The sequence below is a fragment of the Lepidochelys olivacea genome (genome assembly GCF_965140295.1).
Source record: "Lepidochelys olivacea isolate rLepOli2 genome assembly, chromosome: 8".
Taxonomy (NCBI): domain Eukaryota; kingdom Metazoa; phylum Chordata; order Testudines; family Cheloniidae; genus Lepidochelys; species Lepidochelys olivacea.
This window is the reverse complement of record NC_140418.1, coordinates 71,485,450-71,505,651: the sequence shown is the minus strand read 5'-3', so window position 1 is coordinate 71,505,651 and position 20,202 is coordinate 71,485,450. Positions and strand designations below refer to the sequence as shown.

The 20,202-nt window shown below is 39.6% G+C and overlaps 1 protein-coding gene across 2 annotated transcripts in view; it reads right to left on the bottom strand.

Annotated features, from left to right (window-relative positions):
* Positions 1–20,202, bottom strand: part of PLPPR5 (phospholipid phosphatase related 5) — a 136,829-nt gene that overhangs the window by 33,396 nt on the left and 83,231 nt on the right. The window lies entirely within an intron of this gene.

Genomic DNA, 20,202 nt, shown 5'->3' with positions numbered 1-20,202 from the left:
TTCATGGCTGTTATGCACTGGTCCCACAGATTCAATAGTGTTCTACAATGTAAGTCCCTTTTCTGTTCACTTTTCAGGATGATTGTAGCATTTAGCACATATTTCCTAGACTGGCTTCCACTGCCAAAATTATTTCCATTTTTTCTGCAGTAGTCATCTTCTGATACTATCTCCTAAACAATCCAAATCTTCTCAAGTCAGGTTGCACTGGTGCTCATCTGCCTTTCAGTTTTAGCATCATGTGTACATTTAGATATCTATTTTCTGTATCACCTTACCATTCATATGGTATATTCTGAACAGAGGTCCAAAATTCTGAACCCTTTTCTAACTTGGAAATATCACAATACACCTAGCTCACTCCAATTATTAGATCTAGACTAGCTGTGACCTCGCTGGTTCTTCAATGTATTGAATAAAGAAGTAACCTTCTGCTAACTCCATAAACACTCACCCTTCTTTAGCATCCTCTACTGTTTACAACCTTGTAGATGAATTACTCTAGCACTGGGCTCCTGACATACTGACAGACAGATTTTTCATGGACCACCTCCCCTCTCATTCACAGTTATTTGGTTCAATCTCCTCTCTCATTCACGATTGCATAACACCCCTGGTTATACTTAGCAGGATTAAAAAAAGATTGAACATGTATGCAGATAAGAATATCTAATTATAATATTAGGAGATTAGAAGGAAATGGTTCTAGGAACAGAGTCTCCTGTCACTGCGTACTTTAGGATTTACTGAACCTCCCAATAAAGCATCAGACAGTACCCAGTGTATGTGACAGGACACTAGACTACACAGACCAATGTTTTGATCCACCATGTCAATTCTTATGTTTATGTTCCAATTACAGCAATTGCTCACATGAAAAAATAATTCTGGGAAAATATTTATGTATGTGACACGTTCTTTAATGTGCTAAATGTTTTGTCCTTCTTGAAAATATGCTGTCTACTTCTGCTCCTCATTTCATTCCTCTCTCCTACCAGTTCTGTTTGTCTCAGCTGGAAACAATGGGCCTGATTCAAAACCCAGTGAAGTCACTAGGAGCCTTTTCATTGACTTCAACAGGAGTGTACCTAATGACAGACAGCACCACATGGTCCACTAAGAGCTGCTTGCCCACCTGAAAGAGTTCCCCAAATCAACCTGGTCCAGAGACCAGCGCACAAGAACCTCATGCCTGAATTCACAAGTCCTGCTTTTCTTCCAGAAAGCATTAATTAGTGAGAGGAAAAAGCCCAAGATAAAAAGTTTAAGTGAAGATGGATGAGAGGAATGTTTCTCTCTAGTATGTTTTTTGTGGGAGAAATAACTTCAGCAAAATGTGAGTCTTATTGAAACCAATGTGAGGGCCTGCAAGATAAGAGTTTTTCACAGAAAGGGCTGCAGGACTGAGGGGTTTGTCTTGTTGTTGCTAATCTGCCTTCAGATTTGTTTCCTTAAAATAAAACAAGATGGTGTTGCATTTCTGGCCAGCATTCACCTCCAAGTGACATCAACATCCTATAGAGCATGCAAAATCTAGCAGCATAAGTTGTGGTGCTTAGTGATTTTGTAGACTAGCTCTACAATCTCCTTTAAACTAAAATTGGCTTATGAGGTGATAGCCCTGGCAGGAAAACAGTAGCAATATCAAGTTCATTATGCAGAGCTTTCCCTTGAGGCCATTTTCTTTGTGGTTTCCTCATTCTCATTCCTTCTTGCTTGTTTAAGCTGACTGAGAAAGTCACCGCTAGTTTCCTCCTAAACACATTTTCTATTGTAAATATGACCAAAAGGTATGAGAAAAAAATCCTTCTGAAGGAAATGTATCTGTTGTTAATTACACAGAGAATAATCCACCTGGCATTCAGCATGTAGAAATACAATCACATTGAGTAACCACTCAGCATGTTTTGTAAGAGGACAAAACAGAATGCAACAATTTATCAGTAAATGAGCAGCAAGGAAAACTTGGAAAATATCCTTAATTTTCAGTGTGGTTCCCTATCCATAATTAGGAAGGGGGTCAGTTCAATGCATTTAAAGTTACCACTGACAAAACAGTAGTATATAAAATTAGATTTGTAAATATTAGCAGCTTTTGCACAATTTTTATAATGTAGAAAAATGTAGGGTGCATGTCCGTCAGTAAATTAGCTATTTCTAACAGTATTAAATGCTCTTTATCTCACTTTATGATAAATGGTATGGTTAGTCATTATGTAAAAACAGTGAAAGCTGTTCACTTCATACAAATTTTACTCCTGCTTATATGTGAAAAATGCATATTAATCAGACATTTTATAACCAGACGTCTTCAAGGGAATGCTATGAGAAAGCACTTTATAAAAAGTAACCAGCTTTGTCACTCAGCCCTCAGCCTTTGAATTACAATAATTTGTTAGACTTTTGTATTTCAGCAGCACGAAACAGAATAATTTGAAGGACATTGTGGCTAAAAGCTTTCTTATTCTGATCTTTTGTACTTATCTGTGAGTACCCTCCCGTTCCCTATGGAATGTTTATATGGCCCCAGAGGTGAGTTCTCTGCATAGTAGATTATGCTTCCAACACGGGAAATGCATCACCTGGGGCCAGAGTTCAGACACATAAAAGACCGGTTTTAGATATGGTTATGGGGATTTAGATTTAGGCTATTTCTAATGCCGTTATGAGAATCTCCTTTACATGACCATCACATAAGGGAAGAGTGTAAGTCTTGATCTGAAATGTACACAACATGGGCTAGGTGTTGAGATGCTAATGCCTGATCATGCAGAGGTGGAGAGGTGAACAATACGCCCCTGTGTGCAAGGAGCAGCCTTGGAGAGATTCTGCCTGTCTGAGGAATAATCTGTCTGCTACTCCTCTTCCAACAGTGTAGCTCTGCACTACCTCCCCTACTCAAGGCTCTGAATTAAAAGGCACAGTCTAGCCCTCTGTAGTGTTGTGTCACAAAAAAGGCAGCATCCAGTGGTCTGTTTTGCATGGAAACTCCTTGGATGAACAGGAAATGGATAAAACACTATGGAATCACTATGGAGATGCTCCTAGTATTGCTATTTGGGGCTGCTCTCTTAAAATTGTCACTGGTACAGCTGCATGTTGCTGGGACAAGGAGCATATTCGGCAATGTCACACTACAAGCGGCAGAATAGATCATCATGCCACTGCTCACCTTCCTCACCAGTTCTATTTGTAGAGGGACTTGGGGTTGATTATCAGTTGTCATTACCACTTAATCAATGTAAATGGGACTCAGAGAAAGGCATGAATGCTGCAATTCATTGCTACACCAAGTTAACATTGGGGGATATTGGGAAACGGGGTGATTGAATGCAAAATTGGTGGGACGCAAAGATTTGTTTGTGCCCAATAAAGTGCATTGGTGACATTGTTCTAGACACGCTTAACTATGCAAACCTATCAGCCATGTAATATTAACAAGCTGCAGGCTAAAACAGTGTTCAGCAATTGGAAAACTGAAGGGCTAATCTCCTCCAGGCTCACAGATGTCTTATAAAGTTGTCCATGTTCAATCAAGTATGAACACCTCATCCTAAATGTAAAATATCAGTAAAGACATTAGATTAGTAGTGTTGGCTTTTCAAAGGGTTTCTGATATTTGTAAAGTGATGTCAGTCTGGTTAGGCCCCACAATGTATCTTTCTTATGAGAAGGTAAATGCCATGCAGTATAGCTGGAGCATGCCTTTGGGTCTGATTCTCAGTCCACTGAAGTCAATGGCAAAGCTCCCATTAAGAGGGCTGATGCAAGATCTCCCCCTTTACCTGTTGGGCCAGATCCTTGCCTCCAAGACAGCCCCTTTGTGCTGATTTGACTGTGCAAAGAAGTCATAAGCTTTTTTATCATATGGGGCAGTTGTTTGTCTCCTTATGTCTCTTGCACATGGTGTAAAAGACATTCATCATTAAGCATAATTCCTACATTTAGGATATTTACACCCCCCCCGCCGTAGCAATTTCCAACAGCTATGTTCCTTTATATTTCCTTAAACCTTACTTGATCTACACATCTGTAATCCCTTATTTATGCTTAAATTTAAATGGCAAAATTCATGCTATACTATCTTCCACAGTGCCTGAGCTGTCTTAACAGGTACTGGGCATACAAACAGTATGTCTTTGAAAATCGTGGTGACAAATTAACTGGGGGATTTGTAACTTACATGCTGCTGCCCTGTTCTGTGTGCTCTCAAGGTTTGGTGGGAGATAGAAATTCTGAATCTCCTGCCTCTCATCCTGTCCTCAATTCGCACCAGCTTCTCCCCAGTCCAACCAAAACTGAACAGAAATCATGGGGTGACAACTTTCTCTCCCCTCCCCATGAGTCCTATCTCTTGTCCAATGCTTTGATAATGGTGGTACTTCCTGCTTCAACAGTGCCATTGACTTGCAGCTTGCCAAAAACTAATTTCAGTAATTCTGCAGGATTTTGGACATTGCCTATCCTCCACCTGTTCTAATGCTCCAATTTTCTCAAGAAGAGGAAAAACAAAGCACTTCTGGGATTCCTGAATATCACTGCCTAGTGTGTTTAAGAGGGTAGAGCTGGTGCCTCTAGTGATTTACCTGGGAACTAGTGAGTCTCTGGTGTGACTTTTCCTGGATGGAACTGCTGCCTGAACTTATATATTTTGCAGATTTTGGGCTAGATCATCTAGTCCTTACTCAAGCCATTGAGATTGAAGAATCAGACCCTGTATCATTATTAACACATTATGCTCTAATATTGGAATTAAACAAATGATGCTGCCCATCTGACTGATGTTTGTCACTAGTGTTGCTTTGGCTTTTCATGCCAGACAAATGCATCTGCAAAGCCTATATTTATACTTCCTCTTGGCTCCTATTTGTCACTGTAAATTATTATTTGAGCCACGATTGCAAAGAAGCTGTCAAGGTTCCTCCCCCACTCTGAACTCTAGGGTACAGATGTGGGGACCTGCATGAAAAACCTCCTAAGCTTATCTTTACCAGCTTAGGTCAAAACTTCCCCAAGGTACAAAATATTACCCCCGTTATCCTTGGAATGGCCGCTACCACCACCAAACTAATACTGGTTACTGGAGAAGAGCTGTTTGGACGCGTCCTTCCCCCCAAAATACTTCCCAAAACCTTGCACCCCACTTCCTGGACAAGGTTTGGTAAAAAGCCTCACCAATTTGCTTAGGCGACTACAGATCCAGACCCTTGGATCTTAAGAACAATGAACAATCCTCCCAACACTTGCACCCCCCCTTTCCTGGGAAATGTTGGATAAAAAGCCTCACCAATTTGCATAGGTGACCACAGACCCAAACCCTTGGATCTGAGAACAATGAAAAAGCATTCAGTGTTTTACAAGAAGACTTTTAATAAAAAATAGAAGTAAATAGAAATAAAAAAATCCCCCCTGTAAAATCAGGATGGTAGATATCTTACAGGGTAATTAGATTCAAAAACATAGAGAACCCCTCTAGGCAAAACCTTAAGTTACAAAAAAGATACACAGTCAGAAATAGTTATTCTATTCAGCACAATTCTTTTCTCAGCCATTTAAAGAAATCATAATCTAACACATACCTAGCTAGATTACTTACTAAAAGTTCTAAGACTCCATTCCTGTTCTGTCCCTGGCCAAGACGACTACAGACAGACACACAAACCCTTTGTTTCTCTCCCTCCTCCCAGCTTTTGAAAGTATCTTGTCTCCTCATTGGTCATTTTGGTCAGGTGCCAGCGAGGTTACCTTTAGCTTCTTAACCCTTTACAGGTGAGAGGAGCTTTCCCCTGGCCAGGAGGGATTTCAAAGGGGTTTACCCTTCCCTTTATATTTATGACAGAAGCTTAAATAAAACTAAATAAAAAAAAAGTCACCATTTTGCAAAATGTCGTCTCTATCTTCTGAACAATGGAACTGCTTCCTTTGAAGCTACACATCTAGCACTGCTCTAATTATAAGTGCCTCTGTATAAAAGTCTCTCCTTTCACACATATCTTAAGGCTACTATCTAATTACCAACCCAATATATCTATCTTTCTCCAGTGAAGTCAACGATAAACCTCCCAATGAGTTCAATGGGAAGAGGATTGGCCCCTAAATCGTTTTGCAATTAGGGTTGAGATAGGCACTTCAAATAAAATGTGGGGTTGAACCATGAATTCTAGAAATGAATGCTGTCCCAAAAACGAGCTGAAGTAATGCCAGCAAAGCATACTGATAAAGGGCTACGTATAAACATATGGGAAAGGACTCTAATGGTTCATATAAATCAAACAGAAGAGATTCGACAAAAATGTGAGGTTTGCCCATGATCATTTGTAATTATCTTAAAATATTTCCTCAAAATTCTAAGCAATTACTGCATAAGGACAAAATACAACTAGAAATGAATTAAAGACACACTAACATCCCTAATGGAGAAATACTTGATGGCATGGAATTATTAGTCTAATCTCAACTGTAATGTAATTTATCTTCTGTACTTTGAGCATATGCTCAAAGATACTATATCTTGAGCACAAAAGCAGCAGTAAAATTATGAATACCCCAACACTGAAATACAAATTACATGATGTATGCAGAAGACAGAAGAAAGAACCCTGAAGAGGGACTGGGATTGCAATCTTTATTGGATGTTTGATACACATAGAAGGAGCCCAGGTGAAATCCTGGCCTCACAGAAGTCAAGAGCAGATCTCCCATTGACTTAAAGTGCACCAGGATTTTACCCCAGAAATCATCAATAGCCAAATCTGAGGCCCAGAAGAGATGCTACAAGTGTGTACCAATCAGCAGGGAGAGGACTAGAAAACAATAATCTAGCAGCCCAAAAATAACAGGTTCAGTGGTAGTGATTAATAAATATAAATACAACAGTGTAAGACCATCTTCTTGCAGTCCTTTTTTCCCTCCACACTTGAAGAGCTATAATTTTACTGTGTCCAATTATTTCTCCTTGAGAAAGTTGTTATAATAAATGAGTATATGGAAGTGATGTTTATTAGAGATAAAAATTTAATGAAGGCTCAGAAATGGGAGCAAAGAGTTATTTATAACATGAGTATTAGAGATTTTAATGGTTACTTTAACTATGTAACGGTAGTTAGCTAATCCATACAATAAGTCTTTTCATAGTACAGTACATACCAGTAGCATAAACACATTTGGTATTTACTTTAATTTAGGAGTATATGATAGAATAGCATGGCTCAAGATCATTTTTTTCCATAGGACAAAGAAACCTAAATGGTGTATCTACACTAGGCTTTTTTGCCAAAAAAAATCCACACTATTGCTACCACCGCTTTAGCTGTACTGGGTGGTAGATTAGATAGCGCTCCAGATGGCTACTGGTATTGTAAGCAACATGTTATCTGACCCAGTTTAGGAGGTCTACATAATACAATGCTTAAAATGCTAGAGGTCCCAAGTACCTTCATTATGCCACTGGGTGGAGCAGAACCAGTAGTAGCAACAGTGGGCAATTTTAGCAAACATTTCTAGCATAAAAAAGGCCTTGCAAAAAGAAAATCATGCACTTTACTGCCAAGACAGTGGAGTATAAAACAGCTTTTTCTAGGTATGTGAACTTACAGTAAAAATATTGTAAAGGCTATATACTAAGGTGAGCTGAGTAAGTCTTGTTACTTCTCTTCAGTGTTTGTGTATATCTCTATCTACTTCATAAAACAATGCAAGTGGTATTTACCTTTCAAAGAAAATACATTCTGTATTTAGCTGTAAAATAACAGTAATTAGATGTGGTTGAGTATATCAAATGTCTTGAGGAAAAACTCAACAGTTGTATAGAGACTAGTATTTTAATGAAGACCTGAATATATATGTATTAGAATACTAGGGCTTGAAAAGTTGTAAAATGGATGGGCTTCAATGCAGACGTTATTGTGGCTTGTTATTCCTCTCTGTGAAGATAATAAACAGATATTTCGTTAAAATATGTAATTGCTATGTGTGTGTACACAGCATTTAGCCCAATCTCTCATATTTTGGACAGCCAGAGCTCTCATTGGAAAGAGGAGTTCCAGGTGTGCTGGGAATGCAGAGTTGTGCTGCTGGGTGTATATACATGTTCAGTGATATTATGATTTTTTTTCAGGTGTTTAGGTTTCAGGAGTAGTGTTACCATATGCCTGCCACTTTGAATGGTATCAATCACAGAAGATTTATTTCTTTGTTGGCATTCTAGCCTTGTCACTCCTTTTCCATCTGGGTGACTATATGGCTCTTTCATTGTCCTTGGCTTTCACTAATTCCAGAGGACAGATTCCATCAGGCCCAAAATCTGTTTCTCAAGCTTTTTGCTATATTTCCTGATGTGCATTCTGCATCTCCTCCTCCTCCTCAGTCGTCTTGTGCATCACATTCTAATATTACAAACTCATGACTTTCATGCAAAAGATGAGACAACTGCCCTCGCCCCCTTGAAGAATTACAAACACATGTAGCTAGAATTATAAACAGTTTTAGCAAATTGTGACCTAAGTATGCTGCTGCACAGGGAATTGAGGAACAGGGGGTGTGGAAGGGAAAGCCGCCACAGGCCCACTTCTTTCCCTTCTGCGTATGTGAGTGAGATGTAGCAGGGCAGGAAAGTGGACAGAGCCTTGGCTCCCCCCTTCCTTCCCACACAATGCTCTAATTAACACAGCTGAGCCAATGCACCAGAGGAAGTAACCTGTGCCAATGCTGAGCCAATGCACCAGAGGAAGTAACCTGTGCCAAATGGTGCAGAGTACTTCCCCCATCCCAGGGAACCAGCAATCAAATTGTGACACTCAATCTGGTTCCCGGTTAGCTCCTAAAAGCTACAACAAGGATAGCTACTAGCTGCCCCTCATATGGAGCTCAAGGAAAAGCCACAATTTCTCTTTTTTTTTCTAGGTTAGAGCTCACTCTGATGGACAAACAAAACCACATTAAACCTTTTAGGGCTGTTTGTGAAAAATTATTCCAGTTACAAAACTGTCCAGATTCCTCCCTGCTCCATCTCTTCTGACTTCAGTGAAGCTACAACAAGGATAAATGAGAAAAATGTTTCCATGATATAGCCATACAAGTATGCTGTTTTCTGTCAGGGAAAATGACACTTTACCTACATATTTATATTCAAAAATGTTGTTTTGAAAATGTTAGAATATATACTCATTTTTCCTACTAAGGCTTATCCTTTGAATTTTGCAAGCCAGCAATTATTGGACCAACTTCTGTTGGTGGAGACAAGTTTTTGAGTTTACACAGAGCTCTTCTTCAGGTCTTTGAGCTCTGTATAAGCTTGAAAGCTTGTCTCTCTCTCACCAACAGAAGTTGGTCCAGTAAAAGTTATTGCCTCACCCACCTTGTCTCTCTAATAGCCTGGGACCAACACAGCTACAAGACTGCATACAATCAATGGCATTTTATTCCATTCCATTTAATTGTAATAGTTTCACTTTCACATAAATACATTGTTATTTTTCTCAGCTCCCAGAAGATGATTTGAGGAGTTGGTTTCACCTGAGAACACTGTCTTATTTAGAATGTTCAAGACTTCAATATCATCTAAACCAGGGATCGTCAACCTTTGCCACGTGGCCCATCAGGGAAATCCGCTTGTGGGCCTGGACGGTTTGACCTCAGGTTCGGCCGATCGCAGTTCCCACTGGCCACGGTTCGCCGTTCCAGGCCAATGGGGGCTGTGGGAAGTGGCGTGGGCCAAGGGATGTGCTGACCACCACTTCCCACAGCCCCCATTGGCCTGGAACGACCAACCGCGGCCAGTGGGAGCTTTGATCGGCCAAACCTGAGGACGCTGCGGGTAAACAAACTGTCCCAGCCTGCCCGCGGATTTCCCCGATGGGCTGCATGCCAAAGATTGATGATCCCTGCTCTAAACGATTGCACTAAAGATAAAAAAAAAATTTAATTTAATTTTAATTATGCATACAAACAAAAGAAACAGCTCTCTAATTGCACATAATTAAGTAATAAGGACAGAGTAATAAGCAAATACTCAAGTGTGTTTTCCTGAACTAGGACCTTAGTTGCTATAGCTGTGTAACAGAAATCCTTATTACAAACCAAGACAACTATATATGGAAACAAAGTTCCACTTACTGATTCCAACATCACTCTTGAATAAAAAGAGAGACAGGCTACTAGTTGATTAAAGAAAATGTTCAGAAAATTATTCAGAGTTTGAGTGACAATGAAATCATGAGTCAGATTCCTTTAGTGACTGCATGCCACCCACATGCCTAGCACCACCAAAATGGTGTTTGAGAATGTTATGTAGAGAAGGAAGAATAATCAGCAAACCACATTAATGGGCTGATATAAATTCTTGAAAGGTTGTGTATTATGATTTCTATCAAAACTCCCAATTACCTTGTGAGAGAAGGTTTGCATTCATTCTCCCTAACCCCATAAACAAAAAGAAAAAAGTTTACCTGAGTAAGGACCACAGGATTAGGCTCAATATGATCACAGTACAGGTATTGGAGGTTTATGTTGCATATGACCCTGAAATCATATGAAACAGCATGTACATGTGGGATCAGGACTTTATTTTTAAATGTACTCATTCAATTTATCAGACAAGTAGACTAAATGAAATTGAAATAACCAAATCTCAGATATTTTACATAGTGATTTTCAATTGTAGATCTCAAAGTACTTTTCAAAGGAAAACAAGTATCCCCATGTTACAGATGTGGAAATTGAGCCACAGAAAGATGAAATTACTTTCTTAAAGATACACAGCAGGTTAGTGATAGCCAAGAATAGAACTCTGATCTCCTGACTCCTACTCTGATGCCTTACCCACTAGACCATGCCGCATCTACATAACTGAATAGTAAAGGCTGGGTTACAAAAAATGTTCACAGATATTATTCATTTTAAAAATAGGACATCACACAGAACTGTTGGGTTTTGGAGAAGTGACCTATTGGCCTCAGCTAGGCTTTTATATGCATCCCCAAAATATATTATTCATTATTTGTATTAGTATTGTTTATGGTGGAAGCATATGTGAAAACTGATGGTGTTCACTGAGAATGTACCCTGTGGGGTTAGTGTGTAAATTCCAAAATTTCAAACATATCACACCTTTTCAATGCAGAACAAGAATAGTAAAAAGCTACGTATAATTCGATTTTGGCTGTCATTTATTACACATCATACGGCCATATAAATCCTCAATCCTGAATTATGTACAATGAATAAAACAGTTACTTAGCATGGTAAGTAGTTTTCACTTTCCATTTTAGATTATAAACAATGTGCCGTGTGATTTGGGAATTTATACACAGGATTAGTTGAACTAACAACATTCTCCCTTAACCATAAGTGCATCATTTAAGGACAAACAGGCATTCAGCTGTTGAAAACAGACTCCTGACCCATCCCATAGAATGAAACACATGGCCCAGAGTTGGCTGGCATTCCTAAGCACTGCATGTAGTGAACACAGTGGGCGTTATGAATTCTGTTTTTGGTATACATACATATCTTTTGTGGCATTATGGTGGTTTGGATTCCCAGAAAATGTCAACAGGAGGAGAAAACACACACAACTGAATGACCCCCAATGAAGAAAGGTTAAGGTCCTGATTTACATCCTGTATTTACAGGTTACAACTTCACTGGCCTCTTTGTTTTACCCAGGGGTAAATGAGAGCAGAATGAGATTCTAAAACAGTGTATTTGCCCTGACATCTGTGACAACAATCCAAAAGGTATAACCCTGTCTGATCAATAAATTAGTACTGAATAACTTCAGGTCTGGTGGGATGAACCTTAAGATATCTTGAGAGCAGTAAACTAAAAAAATAGACGTTTGCGATGCAACTACTCTTTCACACAGAAACTGATGCAGTATAGATTTCCGCTTTGCTTTACCATCAGGCACCAACAAGAAAAATGGAGACTTTCTAGAACTCATTTTTCTCACAGGTAAAAACTGACAGCATGTTATACATACAATTTGTGGAAATTAGTTTCTTGTGAAGCATGAGGATGAAGGAAAAAATCTCACACAGAAAAGCTGAGGTGGCTGGTTCAAATGGAATCCTGAAAGCATTTTGGGGAAAACCTCTGTGTGAAAATGGAAACATGTTTTGCCCTTACAGAAGACTATAAAGGTGGAAGTACTGTAGAGACATAAGGGCTTGGAGCTGAATAACTAGTCTGGATGAGACAATTGTTAATAGAAAAAACAATTTCAGAAAATGAAATGTAGCAGTCATTCACTGATTTGTTTAAATATTAAATTCAGCATATGGAAGTTAAATTCATATCCCATGGTTGCATTTTGGATTTAAACAGGATATAAAGATGCAGGGTCCCTTCAGGAATGATTTGATTAGCTGGTGAGAAGAGAGCTTTATTGGCTAGCTTTTCATGTCAAGTGTTAATAGCTGTCAAAAGTACCATCAAAGGAGTCACTTGTAAATCAGCTTTAGCTAATCAAAGATGTTTCAGAACTACTAGATAGGTCACATATCAGGAAGGAAGATTTTTCTCATTATACACGTGAAAAAAACATTTCCATTTGATGTGCAAGTGTAGATGCAGGGTTTATTTAGGAGCTGGGTATCCAACTATAATGTGAGGAAAAACATTTATTTGTGGAATAGCACGCAGAGGAGTTCAGATATTACAGCGATGGGTGCCAAGTATAAAATCCATCCCGAGAGAACATTCGGACTAATCCAAGCTTTCTTGGACGGTACCTTTAAATGACTTACTGTCTGAAGGACTCTCAGTAATTAATATTTTGCCACACAAAAGATGATCTTACCAGGACATCAGAAATTAGAGACTTATTGCCCTGCTAGAAGGAGCTGTGGGTGTGTATGCCTTCCTGCCCCAATTATCCAATTTCCTTGATTTCTTGTCAGGAGGGATCAAATGAAAGGAGTCTTTCTAGTCTCCTTAGGACTGTACAGAAATCACTAAGTGTATGTCTACTCAGCAACTAGACACCTGTGCCAGCTGACTCGGGCTTGCGGGGATGTTTCATTGCTGTGTAGACTTCCGGGCTTGGGCTAACACCCAAGCTCTAGGACCCTGTGAGGTGGGAGGGTCCCAGAGCTTAAGCTCCAGCGAAAGCTCAGAAGACTACATTGCAATGGATGAGCTCTGCAGCCCAGCTCAGCGAGTACAGGCCAGCAGTGGGTGTCTAGTTGCTGCGTAGACATACCCTTAGACATCTACTTTGGAATCACCATAAAGCAGGTCTGAAGAATATTTCACCAGTGTTTATAAAAAGATCTATGGAGGAGGACATAGCTATAGTTATATAGGTCACATGGCCAAGTGTAATCCTGGAAAGGGTCCAAGGAAGCAGCTCTAACTGAAGCACATAGCACTTACATAGCAGAAAGACTCAAAGGAGGCAATAACATGGTGAATGGTGAATATGAATCCTAACAGAAGGTCCCTGGTGTCTGCATCAAGACAGAACATCAAAGGTGACTTCTGTATTTTTCAAGGAATGAAAAAGATCAGCCTGTCTCAGTTCTGACCAACTTATTGAATATTAAGGTGGCTATCAGGATAAGCCTTGGGAAAAGCTATGAGTTCAGTGTACATGTGCCATGAAACCCAACGCTGTGGACACACTTAAATGTACACTTAAATGTTAAGGGCTTTAGCGCCACGCTCAAAGGCATTAAAGTATCTTAAAAGATCTGTCATCAAGCATTCCTTTTCTTTTGCTTTGATCTTTCCCATGGTACCAAAGCACACAGAGAAACAAAACCAAATCCACTTGGTACCATGGATGAGCATGGAATGATTGACCATGCCAAAGTGGATGGAGGACTCAGTGTGAAGGTGCTCTGCTTTCTGATTGGGTTGAGAAGTGAGTAATTGATGGAGAAATTTTTTCCTGTGCATGGCACAGTGAATTCACTGAGAGACATCTCCAGGAAATATTTTGTGGCAGAACTTGAATCCTTTAAGAAGCACCAAGTAGAATAAAACCAAAAGAAAACAAAAATTCTGACACCTCCCCCCCCCCGCCCAAATGTAACAATCCAGAAACTCTTCTTTTTAAAATGCACTACACTAAATTACACAGGACTAAACCTATAATGAAGTGACTAGTGAACTAAAAACTACACTTTTGCAAGAATATTTTGAACACTCTTAAGCGGGTGACACAAGAGCAGTCCCTGGAGCAATAGCACAAGGAATCAATCATAGGTATAAGAAGGAGAATGTATGAGACCTGCAGCAGTTTTGAAAGAGGCATCAACAGGATGAAAACAATTTTGATAGGATGCCATACGACTCCTGTATCTCCCCCCCACACACAAAAACACAGTAGTTGTGGCTCTGCACAGAAAATAGGAACTGAGGTGCACATATGCACAGGCCCACAACTTTCAACCAGTCTTAACTAAATGTAGTAGTCCCAGGTCTGATGGACTCAGACAGTGGCAACCTGTAGGGGCAAATGTGCTGAGGAAAGAGCAGAGATCTATGAAAGCTGTGGTGATACTTTCTCCTTGTTCTCAATGTGGTCTCAGTTCCAGTCTTTGTAAACCGTAAGTGTGTATTAACTTACCCACATGGGCAAGCATACATATGTAATTTGACATAAAGAAAAGTGAAGTTTTACAGTGTTTTTTCCAGATCATAAGAACATAAGAATGGCCATACTGGGTCAGACCAATGGTCTGTATAAGCTGGATAGTCTGTCTTCTGACTGTGGCCAGTGCCAGATGCTTCAGACAGAATGAACAGAACAGGCAATCATCAACTGATCCAACCCCCATCATCCACTCCAAGCTTCTGGCAGTCAGAGGCTAGCGACATCAAGAGCATGGAGTTGTATCCCTGACCATCTTGACTAACAGCCATTGATGGACCTATCCTCCATGGACTGATCTAGTTCTTTTTTTAACCTTATTGTAGTTTGACTTCACAACATCCCCTGGCAAGGAATTCCACAGTTGACTGTGCATTTTGTGTACTTGTTTTTCTTTGTTTTAAATCTGCTGCCTATTAATGTCATTGGGTGACCCTCAGGTTCTTGTATTATTTGAAGGAGTAAATAACACTTTCTTATTTACTTTCTCCACACCATTCATGATTTTATAGACCGCTATCATATCCCCTCCTCTGTCATCTCTTTTCCAATCTGAACAGTGCCAGTCTTTTTAATCTCTCTTCATATAGAAGCTGTTCTAGACCCTCAATCACTTTTGTTGCCCTTCTCTGTACCGTTTCCAATTCTAATATATCTTTTTTTATATGGGATGACCAGAGCTGCATGCAGTACACAAAAGTGTGGAATATCATGGATTTATATAGGGCATTATGATATTTTCTGTCTTATTATCTTATACTGTCTTATAGCAGGGGTGGCCAACCTAAGCCTGAAAAGGAGCCAGAATTTACCAATGTACATTGCCAAAGAGCCACAGTAATACGTCATCAGCCTCTCATCAGTTTCCCCTGCCCCACTCCCAGCACCTCCCACCTACCGGCAGCCCTGCCCATCAGCACCTCCCCCTCCCACCCAATCAGCTGTTTTGTGGCATGCAGGAGGCTCTGGGAGGAAGGGGGAGGAGCGAGGACACAGCCGGCTGAGGGAAGGGGTAGGAAGGGCTGGAGTGGGGGCAGGGCCTGTGGCAGAGCCAGGGGTTGAGCAGTGAGCACCCCCGGCACATTGGAAAGTTGATGCCTGTAGCTCCAGCCCTGGAGTCGGTGCCTAGGCAAGGAGCCGCATATGGCTCCGGAGCCACAGGTTGGCCACCCCTGGTCTTATAGGTTCCGAACATTCTATTAGCTTTTTTGATTGCAGCTGTATATTAAGGGGATATTTTCAGAGAACTATCCACAATGACTCCAATATCTCTTTCTTGAGAGGTAACAGCTAATTTAGAGTGCATCATTTTGTATGTATACTTGGAATTATGTTTTTCAATATGCATTACATATGATGCAGAAGTCCTTGCTCCAAAAGAGCAGTGAGAAGGGAGTTTCTGCATCTAGGTTAGCCCAAACAGTATCTGACTTTGACATTGGTTACTTCTTTAGGTTGCAACAATGCAAAAGTTCATGCAGGCTACCGAAAAAACCAACACAGTGCTCTACATGAAACTCATTTTTTCAATGATATTAAGAGGATTATGCTAAAATACAAATTACTAATTGATTTAGAGGGAAAATATGAATATGCTAGGAATCTGCCTAAACAAATAGAACTGTGAATGTTTTATGCTTATTACTTGGATATAAAAGCAAACAACATTAGCATGAGGTAATTCTTAGTGTTTACACAATGTATTAATGAAAATGTGTCATCTCCTCCTGGTTTATATAAAGCAGTCAGTATACATTATAGTTCCTATCATCCATTGTTTTACACTGATTATTTGCTTAAATAATTTTGTCAAATTCAATCATATGCAATAGTATGTGGATCCACTAAAGTCATTCTTTTGTTCAATTAATCATTTTGACCTTTACAAAACACTACTAAGGTCTACCAGAAAGGAATGGAGCAGACCGGATCATTTTGTAGCTTTTGAAAACATGAGCAACTAGATGAGAATTCTACAAATCATTTCCACTGGAAGCTAAAAGATTAGACTGACGTATATTTCTCAAACTACATCTGTCATAACAAATCTAAAAAAGCAACCAGCCTGCTGAGCAAAATCTGGCACGTTGGGAAAAGGTTTAAATAGCACCGAACAGAAAACTTACAATTTCTATGCTTCTTTTTTCATATTTTTAAATAGAATGAATCAAGACCATATTTCTTTTCACCTTTACATTTGACTTCAAGTTATAAAGAAGGTTTTTATAATTTCTCAGGATACAAGTGTCATTCTGGACATTTTTTTCTTCAACCGGGAAAATTAAGGAGTCTCAGCTAAAGCTGCTACTTCATCCTCAACTCACATTAAAAGTCAGGAGGAAAAGCCAAGTCTATGGATTCTACTGACAATCTATTGGATCTTCAGATCCATTGATCTTGACCTCATATCACTGGAGCCATTTAAATTCTTCTACTGAGATCTCATAATTTCAACTTCTTCCACATTTTGCACTGCACTGTATTCTTAGTGTGTTCTAAAAAGATATGACTTAATATCTCCCAGTGTAAACAGTATGCCTGTGTGCAGCTACGTCTTCTTGTATATGTCATGATTTTATATCTAAAGGCATAACTAAAAGTGGGAAACATTTACAAATAATATTGCAATGTACATTGAATAGCATGGAGCCTGATCTCAAAATGACACCTCACACACTTTGCTTTCTTATAGTATGTCCTAATAATATGAAATTCATATCTCCCAGCAAGAAGATCACATAAAACAGGTATAACATTGGAGTCTGAATTTTCCCTAACCCGCAAGCAGGCTGTTAGACTTTACCCCAGGCCTTCCACAGCTGCTGCTCCATTCAATGGGAAGCAATAGCAGCTGCAGCCCCTCCCTCTACATAGGGATTTCTAGTCACTAGATGTGTAAAAGCATGGATGATGAGTTGCTTATTATTGAATTGAATAGGTCTTTCATGGAACTTCTCATTAGCAGCAACATGTTCTGTATAATATTAAAATATTATGTAAATCACAGTATATACTATGATAGTTTATGTTGCAACTCATCCAATTCAAAACAAACATACACGTTACATGCTCCTCCATGAACTGACTCTCCCCACTTATGCAGTCTCCAGGAATTAGGGAAGAGAAAAGTCACTGGGAAGCTCACTCATTCCCCCACTTAGCACAGTTGCCCCCAAGTTTGATACACAGAGGCCTTCACTCACACCTATTAAGAGAAGCTCCACCAGCGTAAGACATTATGGCCTAAGGCCCCTCCCTCAAAAAAGCAGCTGTCCTGCCCAACAAATCTGAATCACAGTGGCTCCTTCCCAACACTCCTTAAAGGGCACTTCTCCCATTTCAGTCAGAAATGTTCTTCCATAAAAAGAAAGAACAACCTTCTCCGCAGAAATACCTTAAGCTTCCCTCTGTTGGCTCCCCCCGTGTTCTCCAGCTCATCTGGTACCAAAGTGGGTCAGAGAGCTTTTCCTGATGCCCTCCCATTCTTGGTCAGCTTAAGTGGAAAATAATGTGAATTTAAGGATGAAAACATGTGCTGATCAGAGCTGTTTGGAAAACGGGAGAGAAAACGTTGCAAGAATTTGTGATCCCCTCCCCCCCGTTTTCATCAAAATATTGTTTTTGTCAAAAGTTTCCAACCAGCTCTAGTATTTAGCATTAATAAGAGTATTGTTTGGATTTTGTTTCCTGTTTATAACTTTTCAGGTGGGGGGAGATTTTTTTTTCCTACACACTTCAAAACATGATATTTATTAAACAGTTTTTCCATATCAAACATTTTAAAAGGTTAATATCTCTATTTGTGGAAACATAACTTCCTGTTCAGCCTACATTTTAAGCTATGCATGCAGAGATTTAGCCATGTGACGTGTTTTAGATCTTCCCTGCATTTCATTTTTAAAGACTGACTAGTTCTCTTGCACACCAGTATGTGGAAGAACTACAAAGGTAGAAAGGAGTGCTTAGTACAGTAGCAAAGACCCAAATTCATCTCTAGGAAAATTCAAACAGTGGAGTTCAACCATGATTTACTCTGGTCAACAGCTTATAAATAGTTCTGGATTTGGAAAGAACAAACAGCTTTACTTCTTCCACAGAAAAGAAACAAGCCAAATCAACAAAGTAAAATAAAAGAGCCCATCCATATTATGCATGATGGGCCTGGAAGTGTGCACTAAAATACATCCCCTGAAAATCCATTGAGTTCAACAGGATTACCCAGGGTGAATCATAGTAGAATTTAGCCTGTGGCCTGCCCAACATATTTTCTTTATTAATTTCATTTAGTGTTTGTTACAGATGCCAGCTTGACATCCCCAAAGGCTGAAGTCTTCTGTTTATCCAAGGGAGAGGTACAGGATAGGCAACTTCCGTGCAAGCTTCCATGCCCTGACCTGCCAATGTGTCTCAAACCCTTTTCTAGAGGGGCCTCTGCTAGGGGAAGAGAGCAATGGTGTAGTGGTAAACAAAGAAATGGGCAAACTAACCTAAATTAAACTCCATATTCCCCAAACGAGAAGTGGGTAAACTCAATTTATCTGTGTTTAACTTCCACAGCACTACCAATTCAATCAGTAGTTTATTGTGTTGAGACTGCCTTTGACAAGGGTGCCAACGAATACCAATTGAGATGGTGTTTGTGATGTAGATATATAACTATTAGAAAATGGATGGAAACCACCCATTTATTTTACCTAAAACACCAAGTGGCTGTCAGACATTAATAATTTTTGGTCACTACCATCTTGGCTATAGCAAATCCTACTATAACCCCAGGAGACATCAAATTGTTGCAAAAGTTAAAGTTTAAAACAAAACACAACAAAACAGACATCTGGGCATTGAAAACAGCAAAAGAATAGTCCAGACATACAAAACGTTTTTTCCTACAACCTAAAAAATGACAGAATTGGTTGTTTTAGTAACACTTGTTAAAATCAAAATGAATCCTGGACTAAAAACCTCCACAACACATACTACCAGAGGGTGCAATTTCAACCCTAGAAAACAAGGACCAAATCCATCATAATTACACCCATCCAACCCCAATGACTTCAATATGAGGACAGAATTTGGCCCTAAGGTTTTGTGTTGGAGGATCTGACACAATCAGAAACATCATGGTGATACAGGGGCATGATGAAATTAGATTTAAGAGATTACTGACAGAATCTAGTTGATGAGAAAGCAATTGTGTTTTAAAGGTAACTTGCTGAAGGGGAATATATGTGTAAAATAAATAATTTTCAATCTGGAGAGCTCTTTTTCTTGCCTGTCAAGCTCCTTCTGGTCTTTAGTGTTGTGGAAACAACAGCAGCGTGCCTGTGTGCCCCCCCCCCCCCATCCCAAATGGTTAAATACTCCCCTGGCTGATCCTCTGACTCTTTCCTCCACAGCATGATCAGGGATTATTATATGATGCCAATGTCCCTGTCATCTCACATTACAACTTGTACATTCATCAACTTAAAGGCAGATGTTTTATTATGGTTCCATTTGCATGCTTCTAAACAAAGAAAACCACTGAAATTAACCTTACATAAACCTTATTTACAGAAGCTCACACCAAAGTAACAAGTGCACAGGTTTATTTCCCACCTACCCAG